General features: G+C 40.9%; 1 protein-coding gene across 12 annotated transcripts in view; it reads right to left on the bottom strand.

The window, feature by feature from the left end:
• fbrsl1 (fibrosin-like 1) overlaps positions 1–15,432 on the bottom strand; it is an 856,957-nt gene that overhangs the window by 480,262 nt on the left and 361,263 nt on the right. The window lies entirely within an intron of this gene.

Here is a 15,432-nt window from a genome sequence, read left to right as displayed (position 1 = left end):
CCCTTTAGTTTTAAACTCCCCTACCTTTGGGAAAAGATATTGACTAGCTAGCTGATCTATGCCCCTCATTATTTTATAGACCTCTATAAGATCACTCCTCAGCCTCCTACGCTCCAGAGAAAAAAGTCCCAGTCTATACAGCCTCTCTTTATAACTCAAACCATCAAGTCTCGGTAGCATCCTAGTAAGTCCACAATGAGCATATGTTTGCAATTACATACAGGTACGATTGAGATGTTACATTTTGGGAGTAATAGTTGGCTTTAAGGCAAAATTATAAAGCTAATGACTGACTTAACCCATTTAAATGGGTAAAATTGGTCAAAGACTTGCACTGAGTACATTGCAGCACAACTGAGACCATACAAAGCTGCGTGAGGCACAGAACGTATAGACGCCAATGTTATAGTAAGAACAAAAAAAGTAACAGGATGCCAAGGAAGGCCTTCATTTATAAAAATCATAAGTTTAAACAGCTATTAGAAATCCTACGGTGCAGAAGGAGGCCATTCGGCCCATCGAGTGTGCACTGACTTGCCAACAGAGCATCTTACCCTGGCCACCCCCTCCTGTAACCCTGCTAATCCCCTTAACCTACACCTCTTTGGACACTAAGGAGAAATTTACGATGGCCAACTGATTTAACCCAGACACAGGGTGAACATGCAGACTCCGCACAGTCAACCAACTCTGGAATCAAATCCAGATCCCTGGTACTGGCAGCAGTGCTAACCACTGTGCCACTCCAACTTTATTTTATAGGTAATGTGGACCACAACAAAAGTTGAAAAGTGTCAGTGAGAAGAAGTGTTTTTTATTTCTTTTATGGATTGTGGGCATCGCCAGCTCAAATGCCCCTGGGTTGGGGAGGGCAATTAAAAGTCAACCACATTGCCGTGGGTCTGGAGTCACATGTAAGCCAGACCTAGGTAAGGATAGCAGATTTCCTTCCCCAAGAGACATTAGATAGTTTTTTTTACTACAATCGGTAATGGTTTCATGGTCATCATTGGACTTTTAATTCCAGATTTTTATTAAGTTCAAATTTCACCATCTGCCATGGGGGGATTTAAACCCAGTTCCCAGAGCATTTACCCTGGGTTTCTGGATGACGAGATCAGTGACAATATCACTGCCACTGCTTCCCCTTATGTTTGAACAGTAATGATTCAGTGACAAAAATGTCTGCATAATGCAGACGAGGGATAGGTGCTTCATAGAACTGAGATCCTGCAAAGGATAAGTCATTGTAGGAGATAGCAAGATGAATTTTGAATCATTTCAGTCACTGAAAGGGTACAATAACAGCACAGAGAAAAATATACCAAAGAAAGTTGGCATCAGGAAGCAATCCTGCATTACTCCGCTTCTGACGTTTCCCCATTGTAAATGAAGAAACAGTTCATGTTCTGAGGAAAGAAGAAATGATGCCGGGGTCCAGATGAACAGCTGGTTAGGTCACAATTCATGCATTGTGCCCAATTCTGGGTTGTTAAAGGTGATGAAAAGATAGTGAAGCCATGGGGAGGTTACAGAAATTTAGTAGAATGGGAATATGATGTGGGATTTCACTTGTGCGAAGAGTTTTGAGGAGCTGGGTTTGCTCTCCTTAGAACAGAGAAGATCAAGGGGACAGGTGCTCAAAATCATGAAGGATACAAACATATGAGTTAGTAGCAGGAGTAGGCCAAATTTCCCTTCAAGCCTGCTCTGCCATTCAATGAGATCTTGGCTTCAATTCACCTACATTCCACTGAAAACCAGTAAATTTTGACTCCCTTGTTAGTCAAGAATCTATCTACCGCTGCTTTAAAAATATTCAATGCCTCCACCACACGCTGGGGAAGAGAATGCCAAAGACTCTCAACCCTCTCAGGGAATACATTTCTCCTAATCACCATCTTAAATGGGAGACTCCTTATTTTGAAATGGTGTCCTCTAGTTCTAGTCACTCCCAAAAGGGGAAACTCCTTTCAGCATTTGATGCAATAAGAGGAAGTTTTCAGTGACGGAAGGGTCAGTAAACAGAATATAAATTTAATTTAACTAACAAAAGAACCTGAGGCAAGATGAGGCCAATTTTGTAAAGCAGCAAATTGTTATGGTCTGGAACTGTTTGAAAGGGTGGTAGAAGCAAATTTAATAATAACTTTCAAAATAGAATTGGATAGATATTGAAGGGAAGATATTTGCAGGGTTATAGATTTTGGTATTAATTGGATAGCCCCAACAAACTGTTTAGATTGCCACTGCTGTAGAGTCACTAGGTGGGATTTTGCAAGTTAACTCTGATGTCACACACAAAAACAGAAAATGCTGGAAAAACTCAGCAGGTCTGACAGCATCTTGTGGAGAGAGAATAGAACCAACGTTTCGAGTCTAGATCACCCTTCGCCAGACCTGCTCTGACAAAATGTCATCCAGACTCGAAATGTTGGCTCTATTCTCTCTCCACAGATGCCGTCAGGCCTGCTGAGTTTTTCCAGCACTTTAGAATCATAGGATCATAGAAACCCTACAGTGCAGAAAGAAGCCATTTGGCCCATCGAGTCTGCACCGACCACAATCCCACCCAGGCCCTACTCCCATATCCCTACACATTTACCCGCTGATCCTTCTAACCTACGCATCTCAGGACACTAAGGTGCAATTTTAGCAGAGCCAATCAACCTAACCTGCACATCTTTGGACTGTTTCAGATTTCAGCATCCACTGTACTTTGCCTTTCACTCTGATGTTTATTTGGCTCACAGAGAAAGGCTTTATTAGAAATATATTGGAATCAACTGACACAATTCTAACTCATCTATGCATTTTCTGTTTTACATCTGTACCTAACATAATCTAAATCTGCATTAATTTTCCATCTGTGAGGTTCAGTTTTACTTTCCATAACCATCATAAAACTTAACATCCAGAAACTTTATCAAGGCTAACTTGTCAATGACATTTTACTATGGCAGTAAAAAATGCAATAAAATGAGTAAACCACTCAGCTAGTAATACTCCTAAGTAGTGTCTCATACAGACAAAATTGTAATTAAGAAACTATATATCACTTTACAGTTGGCACATTTTGGGAGTTGCCTCCTGGTTTATATAATTTGGCTATTTGCACAAACCTTAAGGCTGCAGTTGTTTTTTACGGTAATCCAACTCCACTTTACACATGGAATGTTGGGACATTCAAATTCATTAAACCAGTAATCCACTGATGTCCAACTTGCTTCAGGAAAATAACTATTTAAATAGCAAAATATGACATAATATTCTGAAAATACTTGCCAGTTTTTAAACTAAACCAAGGTACATTTTGTGTGTTAAATTTTTAAACAAATTCATTTTAAGACTCTGGAAAGCTGGTTGCCTTGAGGGCAGTGCAGTGGTTAGCACTGCTGCCTCACAATGCCAGGGCCCGGGTTCGATTCCTGGCTTAGGTCACTGCCTGTGCAGAGTCTGCATATTCTCCACATGTCTGTGTGGGTTTTCTCTGGGTGCTCCGGTTTCCTTCCACAGTCCGAACGACGTGCTGGTTAGATGCATTGGCCATGCTAAATTCTCCCTCAGTGTACCCAAACAGGCACCGGAGTGTGATGACTAGGGGACTTTCACAATAACTTCAATGCAGTGTTGATGTGAGCCTACTTGTGATAAATAAACGTAAAACTTTTCTTTGCGCAATAAAAATATCTCCTGGACTCCTGAAAACCAAGATTCTTTCGACAGTGCCTGCCAAACTTGTGAAGGACAAGGGCAGCAGATGCATGGGAATACCACCAGTTACAAGTTCTCCTCTATGCCACAGACTATTCTGACTTGAGACAATGATGCCATTCCTTCACTGTCGCTGGATCAAAATCCTGGATCTCACTTGCCAATAGCACTGAGTGCACCTGCATCAGGTGGTCTACAGTGACTCGAGAAGGCATTCTCAAGGACAATTAGGAATGGGCAACAAATTATTGACCTGCCAGCAATGCCCAGACCCCATAACAGAAAAGTGGTCAAGACAGGATTTTTTATTCTCTTTATAAACACTGTTTGGCCAGAAGTCAACAAACAACTTGAGCCTCTAGTGGCTGAATAAAATACAGTTGAAAAGGGAGGATTGGTAATTTACTGAAATAACTCCACACATCAATTCCCAATATAAGTAATTCTAAATTTTCTTTTATATTGGATTTAGTGGGCTGCCAAGGCCACCTGTTTCAAAGGCATAGGCAGATTCCTTGCAGCTGGCAGCAACTCAAAATTTGTGAAAGCTAGCCTCCAATTTCCCAATGTTTTCTTCCCATCTTCCAGTAACCTTTCCTCTCCTGCATTAATTCTAATTGTGTGCCCGTCACACCTTGGTTCCCCATTGTTAAGCTAGATATTATCCACTTTATAGCTAGGGATAAAATGTAATCTATGCATCTAAAGTTTGTCTAAAGAGAAGTGTATCACAGACAAAATTGTTGTAAGTTATATTTATTTCATTCAATTAGATAATTATCTGGGTGAAATTATTTATACGGTTTGTGCGGCTGGTTCTCTAATTAGTGCATCAGAAAATAACTGAAACAAAGCTGTCAATATAAATAAATAAAAATGTGGGATGGGGCAAAGTACATTAAAAATAACCTGACATGCAATGTTCAAGACTGCATTTTCTAACTCAAGCAAAATGCAATGCAACATCTATTTGTACCATGACCATGTTGCTGGTAAGCAAATGAGGAGAGGGTTGAGTGTATGATCTGTTCAAATTCTGACCTGGTCAGTTAAACTCACTGTACACAATTAACAAGTAATAAACCAATAACTCCACCACTCACGACAGGAGGGAGAGCAATAGGCAAATAGTGCACTCACCAGGTTTTCTGCAACTGGCAAGTTTTCAGTATTTAAAAACAGCAGTGCAATTCATAAAGCATTTTGTTAATGATAGTAAATTAAACCACCCAGTGATTTCCATATGAACATCTGCCAGCCTCGGTGTTGCTCTTTCTCTGCCTCTCTGTGCCACAGTGTGATTTGGATAAAAATAATACTTTTCTTGCCACAAGTTTATTTAATGGTGCACTGTACCAGAGGTTATTCGATTACAAAAATTGTGGATAGCTAGCACTCTAGACAAAACTTGCAACATATCTGGCCCTTAACAGTAAAGACAAAATTAGAATAATTGTTACTATTAATCTACTCCTCCTGGTCTTGTATATATAGTTTGCAGAATGCTTTCCTCTACAGTGACCGTCATAATTAGAAGAAGAAAAATTAATATCAAAGTCACGTTCCTGCACAAAAAAACATAATTTATTTATTAGTTACAAGTAAGGCTTACACTAACACTGCAATGAAGTTACTGTGAAATTCCCCTAGTCGCCACACTCCGGCGCCAGTTCAGGTCAATGCACCTAACCCGCACGTCTTTCAGACTGTGGGAGGAAACCAGAGCACCCGGAGGAAACCCACGCAGACGCGGGAAGAACGTGCAAACTCCACACAGACAGTGACCAAGCTGGGAATCAAACCCAGATCTTTGGTGCTGTGGGGCAGCAGTGCTAACCACTATGCCACCATGCTGCCCAGAGTTGAAAAGCAAACAATACAATTTTTTACTGGATACTTGACAGGTAGATTTTTTATTTTCCCAAAAGGTACAAATGCAGCAGGGAGAAAATAGTCAAAACTACAGTGAGATACCAATAACGGGCGGTCTTATCAATTTGGGGATGGGGTTTATCAGAGGAAATGTTTTGCAAATAAAGCCCGACTGTACTTGAACTTTCGTCTTTTTCACGAATGGGAAATTCATTGTAACTTGGGATTTGAAGCTATGGGCCACATTCTCTGACCTCATTCGCGGTCAGGATTCTCCCAGGTTTTAGCTGAGCGCCAAATTCTCTGTCCTCACTGGCTGCGTCGGTGGGGTATGAATGGCCGGAGAATTCAGGCCTATGTTACATGAATTAACACAGTAAGAAGTTTAACAACACCAGGTTAAAGTCCAACAGGTTTATTTGGTAGCAAAAGCCACACAAGCTTTCGGAGCTCTAAGCCCCTTCTTCAGATGAGTGGGAATTCTGTTCACAAACAGAGCTTATAAAGACACAGACTCAATTTACATGAATAATGGTTGGAATGCGAATACTTACAACTAATCAAGTCTTTAAGAAACAAAACAATGTGAGTGGAGAGAGCATCAAGACAGGCTAAAAAGATGTGTATTGTCTCCAGACAAGACAGCCAGTGAAACTCTGCAGGTCCACGCAACTGTGGGAGTTACAAATAGTGTGACATGAACCCAATATCCCGGTTGAGGCCGTCCTCGTGTGTGCGGAACTTGGCTATGAATTAATTCATGACACACATGAATTAACAGACAGGTTTATAGCCTCTATTAAACAAATGGATTTTTAGGTACATCAACACTACTTTCATAATTTTGCCATTAAAATAACTTGCTCCGATGCTAAGATTCACACAACACAATTTCCAGGCCGGGCCTTAGATGATGGCTTTTTGCAAATTGTTAAACTTTAGTGCAAGTTTGATCCAAATAGATGGTATCAACTTTCACAGAAGCTCTGTCGAGAGCAAACGGTTAAATTATAAAGAAAGGCCTGTTTCCTCCCTCAGCTGTAGCACATGCTGATGATCGATGGTGCTCATACATGCCTTTCTGCTCACTGTACAGTGATCTAATGAACTAAGTTTATTTTGAATTTTACAGGCTGTTTGAAACTTAAACCCATGCATAGTGGTAAAGTGAATTCTTGCTAAATGAATGGAAAATTTTAAGAGGAAACCACCTTATTTCTAACAAGTTGGGGCATCCTGGATTGAACCTGGAGTGGAGGTGGGCCACTTTAAACCAGACTTTTTTTTTCAACAATTTAGTGGAAAGTTAATACAAGGGCCAGCCAATGACCATCTCCAACAAGGGAGAATCTAACCATCTCCCTTTGACATTTAATGGCATTACCATTGCTGAATCCCCCAGTAACAACATCCTGGGGGTTATCATTGACCAGAAACTGTACTGGACTGGCCATATAAACACTTTGGCTACAGGAGCAGGTTAGATGCCAGGAATTCTGAGAGGAATAACTCACCTCCTGACTTCCCATCACCAAGGTACAAGTCAACAGCATGATGGAATACTCTCCACTTCCTGGATAAGTGTAGTTCAAACAGCATTCAAACCCAGGTCAGAGCAACCCATTCGATTGGCACCCTTTCCACAAACATTCACTCCCGCCACCACCAACAAATAGTGGCAGCCATGTGTACCATCTACAAGATGCACTGCAGGAGCTCACCAAGGCTCCTTTGGCAGCATCTCCCAATCCCACAATTGCTACTATCTAGAAGGACAAGGGTATCGGTCACGTGGGAACACCACCACCTGGAGGTTCCCCTGGGTCACTGGGTCAAAGTCCTGGAACTCCACCTCTAACAACACTGTGGCTGTAACATGTTGGTGCACACTGAATTGAACCCAGGGTTGGTGTGGGCCACTTTAAACCAACTTTTTCAAGAAGGCAGCTCACCACCACCTTCTCAAGGGCAATTATGGATGCACAATAAACAGTGGCCTGATCTGCGATGCCCACATCCCATAAATGAAAAAAAAACTGTCAAATAGCTTTTGAATATTTATATAATTTCTCGTCTTCTTGCGAGAATTTCATCAGATTATAATCCTAGGACACAAAATGCTTGGATTAAAGCTGCTAATAATTAGTCTCACGCATAGTCTCATTAGATGATTAAAGACTACTGTTTTATGTTCAGTTAGTCTCTTGAAGAGGTTCTGTGTTTTGTAAAGTTGAATGTTAAATGTTCTTTGATGATACTGATAACATAACTGGCATACAGGATATAGCCCAACCTATGAGGTAACTCCATGCTTGCTTCTACACAGGTCTCTGTCCAGTCCAGAACGGACACTATTTTCAGATCATGTGTTTCTTTGCATCACACCATGGGCGACGGTACACTTTCCCAGCCTGACATTAACCTTTGCTATGCCAGATATCTCTATATTTCAACCCCCAACCTTGAAAAATCACACTGGAGACATTAACTCCATGTTTCTCTGTCCGGAGATGCTGACAGGTCTGATATGTGTTCCCAGTATTTTCAAAACTGCCAAAGAATTGTTCAGAGTCAGTTTGTGCTGTTTTATAAAAGTTGGAAACATACCAAAACAAACAATATGTAGCATTCTTCTGCAAAATTGTAATCATATGTCCCTTTCAGGCCACCAAGTCTGACTGAAAAGTGAATGTCGGGACAAGAGCCAAATTTTAAACAATCACACCAATTTGTACTACAAGAGGGGACTGCTGATTGGTTGGCAAGTCAACTCAGCTCAAGTGTTGCCATGGAGAAAGCAACAGGGAACTGTAGGCTCCCCAAGTTATTCAAAAAGCTGTAAAGTTTGACATATTCCTTTTCTTGTAGAGAACCAGATGGATGGATGTTACTTATGAAGTGTAAGTGAACCACTGAGCTCAACTGATTATCTTAAATTGATTATTAGTGTAGCTATTAGCACACTCTGGACTGTTCAGCAAGTGCTGCCCAATCACAAAATCACTACCAGGGAGTTTTATTCTGGGTTTAGCTGGCCTGAGTGAAAAGATACATGATTAGTTACAGACATACTTTACTGCTAAGAACCCCACTGATGTCTGACACGAGGGTATCTCAAAACCTGGAAGGTTAACTTGGAACACAAGTTCATAGCAGTGTATTTTTCAACTTGTTATGTGAGGAAGGATATGCACACCAGTGAGAAAAATATCCAGCTTTGTTGTAACTATTCAAATAAAGGAATGATTATTACCATGCAAAAATACATAACAAGAAAGGTCACAATATAAAACAACGGTGCACTTAACTATGAGTAGCTACTGAATCATCTATATAGTAGATTTGGTACTGCTGCCAAATCTTGCTCAAACAAAATAAGTTTTGCCCATTTCACAATTAGTAATCTTCAGACCTACAATTCATGTGATAATTTAAAATAGAGGGCGTATGCCCATGTGAAGCAAACTGTAGCTGCTTTATCACTTCTAACCTTGTCAGCCAAGATGTGCCAAAGTCAATTGAAAGATCTTTACCAATGGTTCAAGCTTAGCCAACTCAGTGTAGACCTGGGATTAAATTTAGCATCTTGCAGAACTTTCTGGATTATAAACACACAGGACCACATCTGATGGTCTTGGAATAGCTTTTTATAACAGTATTTATTCAAATTTGCAAAACCTAACAATTTATCTGGAAATTTGTCAGTAACTTCGAAACAACTCTCCCTTATGAAGCAGCGCCAGGGACCCAGGTTCGATTCCCGATTTGGGTGAGTGTGTGTGCGGAGTCTGCACCTTCTCCCTGTGTCTGTGTGGGTTTCCTCTGGGTGCTCGGATTTCCTCCCACAGTCCAAAATATGTGCTGGTTAGGTGCATTGGCCATGCTAAATTTTCGCTCAGTGTACCCAACAGGCGCCAGAGAGTGGCGGCTAGGGAATTTTCACAGTAACTTCACTGCAGTGTTAATGTAAGCCTACTTGTGACACTAAGCAGTTGTAAAATAAATCAACATACCCAAGGACCAATAAAAAATCTTGACAACACAAATGTATTATTAATATATTAAACGATTGAAGATTTGGTGGCGGTGGTTAGCACTGCTGCCTCACAGCGCCAGGGAGCCGGGTTTGTTTCCGGAGTTTGCACATTGTCCCCGTGTCTCCGGGTGCTCCAGTTTCCTCCCACAGTCCAAAAATGTGCAGATTAGGTGGATTGGCCATGCTAAATTGCCCCCTGGTGTCAGAGGGACGAGCTAGGGTGAAGGCATGGAGTTGTGGAGATAGGGCCAGGGTGGGATTGTGGTCTGCACAGACCACAATCCCATCCTGGACCAAATTGTAGGATTCCCTGCTACTTATTTATTCTGATCATTTGTCACTGGCAGATCAATACAAATAGAAATGTGAATGTTTACAGTGGAATTCTTTACACTAATTTAATTACAGAATTTAAAGTTTTATTATTGTCACAGGTAGGCTTACATCAACCCTGCAATGAAGTTACTGTGAAAATCCCCGAGTCGCTACACGCCAGTGCCTGTTCGGGTACACTGAGGGGGAATTTAGCATGGCCAATCATCCTAACTCGCACATCTTTGGAGTGTGGGAGGAAACCGGAGCACCCAGAGGAAAACCGCGCAGATACGGGGAGAATGTGCAAACTTCACACACACACTCATCCAAGCCGGGAATCAAACTTGGTTCCCTGGTGCCGTGAGCCAGCAGTGTAAACCATTGTGCCACCGTGCCGCCCCATTGAGCCATTGTACGCAATCCAGCAGATACCCCAGACTACTTAATTCACTTGATGTATATGGACCAATCCCCAGATTACAATGCAGATGGTCTGCAAAAGTCAACAAGTACTTCTTGCCCAATCATTACAGATTTTGATAAAAGTTTCCTGCCTCCTGTCACCAGCAGAGTGTGAACAAAGGTAGTTTTTTTGGACCTTCACTTCAAATAATTTCATCGCAATCAAGCACCTGTATTTTTACTGATACCCAATAATAATACCCAGTAAAACATTGCATTTTATTTCTTCTCCTTTAACAGGTCAAAACTTCATTTAATTCTTACATTTAGTACACAGGAATTTTATGACAATCGACAATGGTTTCAAGGTCATCATTTAGACTTTCGATTTCAGAGTTGTACTTGATTCAAATTACAGCCATGGTAGGATTCGAACCAGGATCCACAGATCATTACCTGGGTCCTCGGACTACTCATTCAGTGACATTACCACTACACCACTGCTTAAAAGCAACACTATCAATACAATTGTGGCTATTTTTAAAAATTTAATTTAATGGACAAGTTACCAAGTTTACATAATGCCGTTCACACATTTTGGAAGGAACAGAAAATTGCTGAGAAAAACTGGAGGACCAATAGCATTTCTTATTCTAAAACAATAATATCTTTATAGCTTACTACTGATATTTACATATCGTTCTCCAAATTATTTATCATGAGAAATCTATTTTAAACAAAAATCCATCACTTATACTTCGATCTACTTCCAGACACACCTCCACACATATACCACACAGACTCCTTTGAAAATGAAGGCAACAGTTTTCAGGCAATCAGTTTATACCTTATGTACTTCCTCGTAACTTGATTTCACCGACAACTTGCCTTAGGCAAAGAGAAGCCAAATGAAAATGAATCATGAAAACGTGGCCAGTTCAGGTGTCCAGCTGAGAGAAGTAAAGCGACACTTGTTGAGTGAAGATAAGCAGTGCAGAGAAAACTCGAAAAGTTCGAGCAACCAGAGAGTTTTGGAGCAAGTACGCTGGGATGATCTAAGACTTAAGTCACAAGGATTTCAAAACGTCTCTATCATGCTACTGTTATCAGTATTTTATCAGAGTTCTACACTTATCTAAACCAAACACTTGCTAGAACAGCAGCTGATAAGCCTCCGTGGTATGGCAGTTATAGCAATTAAATGTGGTGATAATAGAAGCCTGTGAGAATTTATGAGTTTTACAGTTTACCTCTGCCCTGTTTTGTTCCGTCTATAAAGCTCGTTGTTACCTACACAAGCTGCTTCCACTCATCTAACACTGGTCCCAAAGTCCTTACTCATGATCTATTAATCCTATCTCAATGGCAGTTTTCTGGGTTTATGTATTTTATGTTTGTCAGCCTGTTTTAAAAATCCAGTTTGTTAAAAATCACAGTCAAGCCCAATCCTGTCCTCACCTAACATAAACATCAATACTTCATAGCAAGAGTCACTCGTCAGCAATTTGAGAAAAACAGTGCTTCTTCACCACGCCTCCAAATCCCTCCACCCCACCCTTCCAGGTCAGATATTAGGGACAATGACATTTTCTCAGTCCAGCATGTGCTGAGGATAAAACCTGAACCTTCCCTTGTCTGCACAGTTTAGTAATGCATTTACCAACTGACGCAATAGGAAAGTACTCACTCAGATCTTAGAGATTAATACAATGGAGTGCCTTTTCCTGGAATCATTTGGTTGGCTCATTTTCTACTATATCAAACCTTTCAAATGAACAACCTACCTGCACAGCTATTAAAATATTTGCTTTATGACATCAGACTATAAATCTTACTTACTGTATACGTCAGAATACACTTCCTTTATTATACACACCCCAGATACGCAGTGTCAGTACTATAAATACAGTCAAATAAGATAAACCTATTCCTGCAGGAATTATCCAGAAGAATTATTTCAATTTGAAAAGCAGGAACAGGGAGTGTGACAGCTCTTCAAAGCCGGGCAATCTTTGGCTGGCAAAGGCCTCCATCTCAAGTCTCAGACCATCAACTGTGATGAATAAGGAGGTGTCAAATAGACGACTGCTACTTTACCACTGGGGTAAACTGGGAGGGAGGACAAACTACCCCCAATGCACCAGTGACACAAGCACCAGGTCCTTAAACAACTAGAATTTCTACAGTACTTTTAGTGGAAGGAAATATTCCAAATAACTTCAGACAAGGTGGGAACACCTAGAGGGAGGTTTACCAAATTCAAATACCGACCTAGATTCTGTAACGACATTTACTTCTTCATGAGATCCAAATGTCTAAATTATTGTACAAGTGTTCCGATATGCACTTATAATATAGTATAACCCAAGGATATAACAACAGTGTTCCTGTGAGAGTTGGACAGGATTCTCCTGTCTTTTGCACATGCAGATCAGTTATATTGACAAAGTCAAACTGGGTTAACAAGTGATGTGAAATTTGCTTTGGCAACTGATACCTGCATAATAGGAAAATAGTGACTAGGCAATGCTAACTGACTTCAACGGATATTCTTGCTTAACTTAAACAGAATAGCTCTTCTGCCTTTTCTGGAGGCTTTTCTGCTTCAGCAGCTTCTCTGTTGGAAGTTAGATAACCTTTTAGATATTTGTAACTCTGCTTCCTTCCTGACTTTTCGCAGAAAGAATGAAATCAAAAAGCCTCGACACAATGTGAGATATTTATTGATGGGAGTCAAGCTACCCAATTGCTCATTTGAGTCAAGCTACACAATTACTCATTATTAGTAGTCTATCAGAGATCATCAAAGCTGGCCTATTAGCATTTTCGTTATCTACAGTCTCAGATTTCCATGTTTTAGGTTCAGACACAGTGCTTCTAAAACACAACTTTTAAAAATAACTCTTTTTTTTTGCAGAGGATTTGAACAACAGCCAAAAAATTCTAAAAAGTGACAAGGAGCAAGGTAGCTGGTGACTCTGCAACCACTGATGGGGGATTTGGAATCGGGGAATAACGTCTGAGCAGAGGAAATAGGGCTGAAGACTGCAGTGTTAAGGGAAGGTGAGGGTATGGAGGAATCTGAATGAAGTACAGAGGTTTTAATTCTACTACACTGATGACTGTATTGACGTCGTGTCCTGGTCATCCCATGAATTGAAAAACGTAATCAACTTTGCTTCCAATTGCCCTTCTCTCAGTTTCACATGGTCCACAGCCAATTCTTCCCGACCTCGACTTTTCTGTTACCATTTCTGATGATAGGCTATCAACTCATATTCATTATAAACTCACTGATTTTCACAGCTACTTTGACTACACTTCCTCACTCCCTGCACTATGCAAGCACTCAATTCCATACGCATAGTATCCACCCCACATCCCCCTCAACTGTGGTTGACAGGGTCCTCGACTATCTGTGTCACATTTCCTGCACCTTTGCTCTCATCCCATCTTTTCCTCCCAGAATGATAACATGGTTTCCATTATTCTCACCTTCCACCTCACCAGTCTTCTTATTCAATGGATGATTTTCGCTATCAAACAACTTCCCGACCCATTTCCTTTCAGCATCCTGAAGAAACCGCTCCCTCAGTGATACCATGATCTACACCTCAGTTACCCCAACACCCCATCTCCTTTTCAGGGCATCTTTCCGTTCATTGACACCTTTTCATGCAAACGCAGAAGTTGTAATACCTGCCATTTTATTACCTCTTCTCATCATCTGAAGCCCCAAACACTCCTCCCAGGTGAAGCAGCGAGGGGGATGGGGGGGACGAGGGGGAAGGGGGCGAGGGGAGAAGGAGAACTTGATCATTTAAAAAATAAAAAAGGGTGGCACGGCGGCAAAGTGGTTAGCAATGCTGCCTCACAGCGCTAGGGACCCAGGTACAATTCTAGCCTCGGGTCACTGTGTGGAGTTTGCACTTTCGCCTCATGTCTGCGTGGGTTTCCTCCGGGTGCTCCGGTTAGCAGGGTAAATGTGTGGGGTTACGGGAATAGGGCCTGGTTGGGATTGCAGTCGGTACAGACTCAATGGGCCAAATGGCCTTCTTCTGTACTGCAGTGATTCTATGATCTCCTTCAAGTCTGTAAGCATGATCCTGAGTTTCTGATAATCTATCATTTTAATTTTCCTCCTTGCCTTCACACTGTCAACTCTGCTCTTAGCATACTACACAGTCCTAGTGAAGTCCAACAGAAGCTTGAAGAGCAGCACCTTTCAGTTTGGCATTTTCACACTCTGGACTTTATATTGATCATAATCTCGGACCCATTTTGTTTCCTTTTCTTTGCATGTTTTGGTTTTCTCCTATTTTTTACTTGCAGTCAGCAACATACCTGCTCTAGGTACATATTTTTGTCTCATTTCTTGCCCTGCATCATTCATTCCCTTGGCCCTGGAAGACATGACTCTGATTATCCATTTGTACTGCAGTCAAATTTGAAAAACAATTTGAGAAAAACCAAAGATATTTGGACGAACATGAATATTTGCCCAAAATACATTATTTAAAAGAGACAAAAACTTAGTAAATAACTAACAAACAATATTTAACAGGCTGCTATCACTTCCATACCATTTCTTAAGCCACAGTAAAAATCTTTGAAACATCATGCTGTGGGTTGGAAATTATCCAGCGACTGTTAGTTACTTTATCGTGGAATCATACAGCACGGAAGGAAGCCATCTGGCCCATCATGCCTCTACCAGCTCTTTGACAAAGCTATCCAATTAGTCCCCATAGCGCTGTAAAATAGGCAAACAACCTGATACAGTAGTTTATCACACTGAACTTTTACAATAGGTGATCAAGGATACGTTATCAAAGTGCAACGCCCTCTAATACTGCTATGTGAGCAATAATTCGTATCAAATGTCGAACATTAGACAGCCACACGTAAATAAACAGGCTAATCTTTTCACAAAGTCCGGATTTCCACCAAGGAAACTGCTGCAATCTCGTTGTAAAATGGTTCAATAAAAGAAAATGCAGCTGAATCAGCTTAGTTTAAGTCCACCTAACTTAAAATAATGTTTACTGTATTACAGTATGATCAGAACCATTAAAACTCATTGTGGATTGTTT

The sequence above is a fragment of the Mustelus asterias genome, chromosome 13 (genome assembly GCF_964213995.1).
Source record: "Mustelus asterias chromosome 13, sMusAst1.hap1.1, whole genome shotgun sequence".
In the NCBI taxonomy this organism is placed as follows: domain Eukaryota; kingdom Metazoa; phylum Chordata; class Chondrichthyes; order Carcharhiniformes; family Triakidae; genus Mustelus; species Mustelus asterias.
The sequence above is the reverse complement of the archived record's forward strand: the minus strand, read 5'-3'. Positions and strand labels throughout refer to the sequence as shown.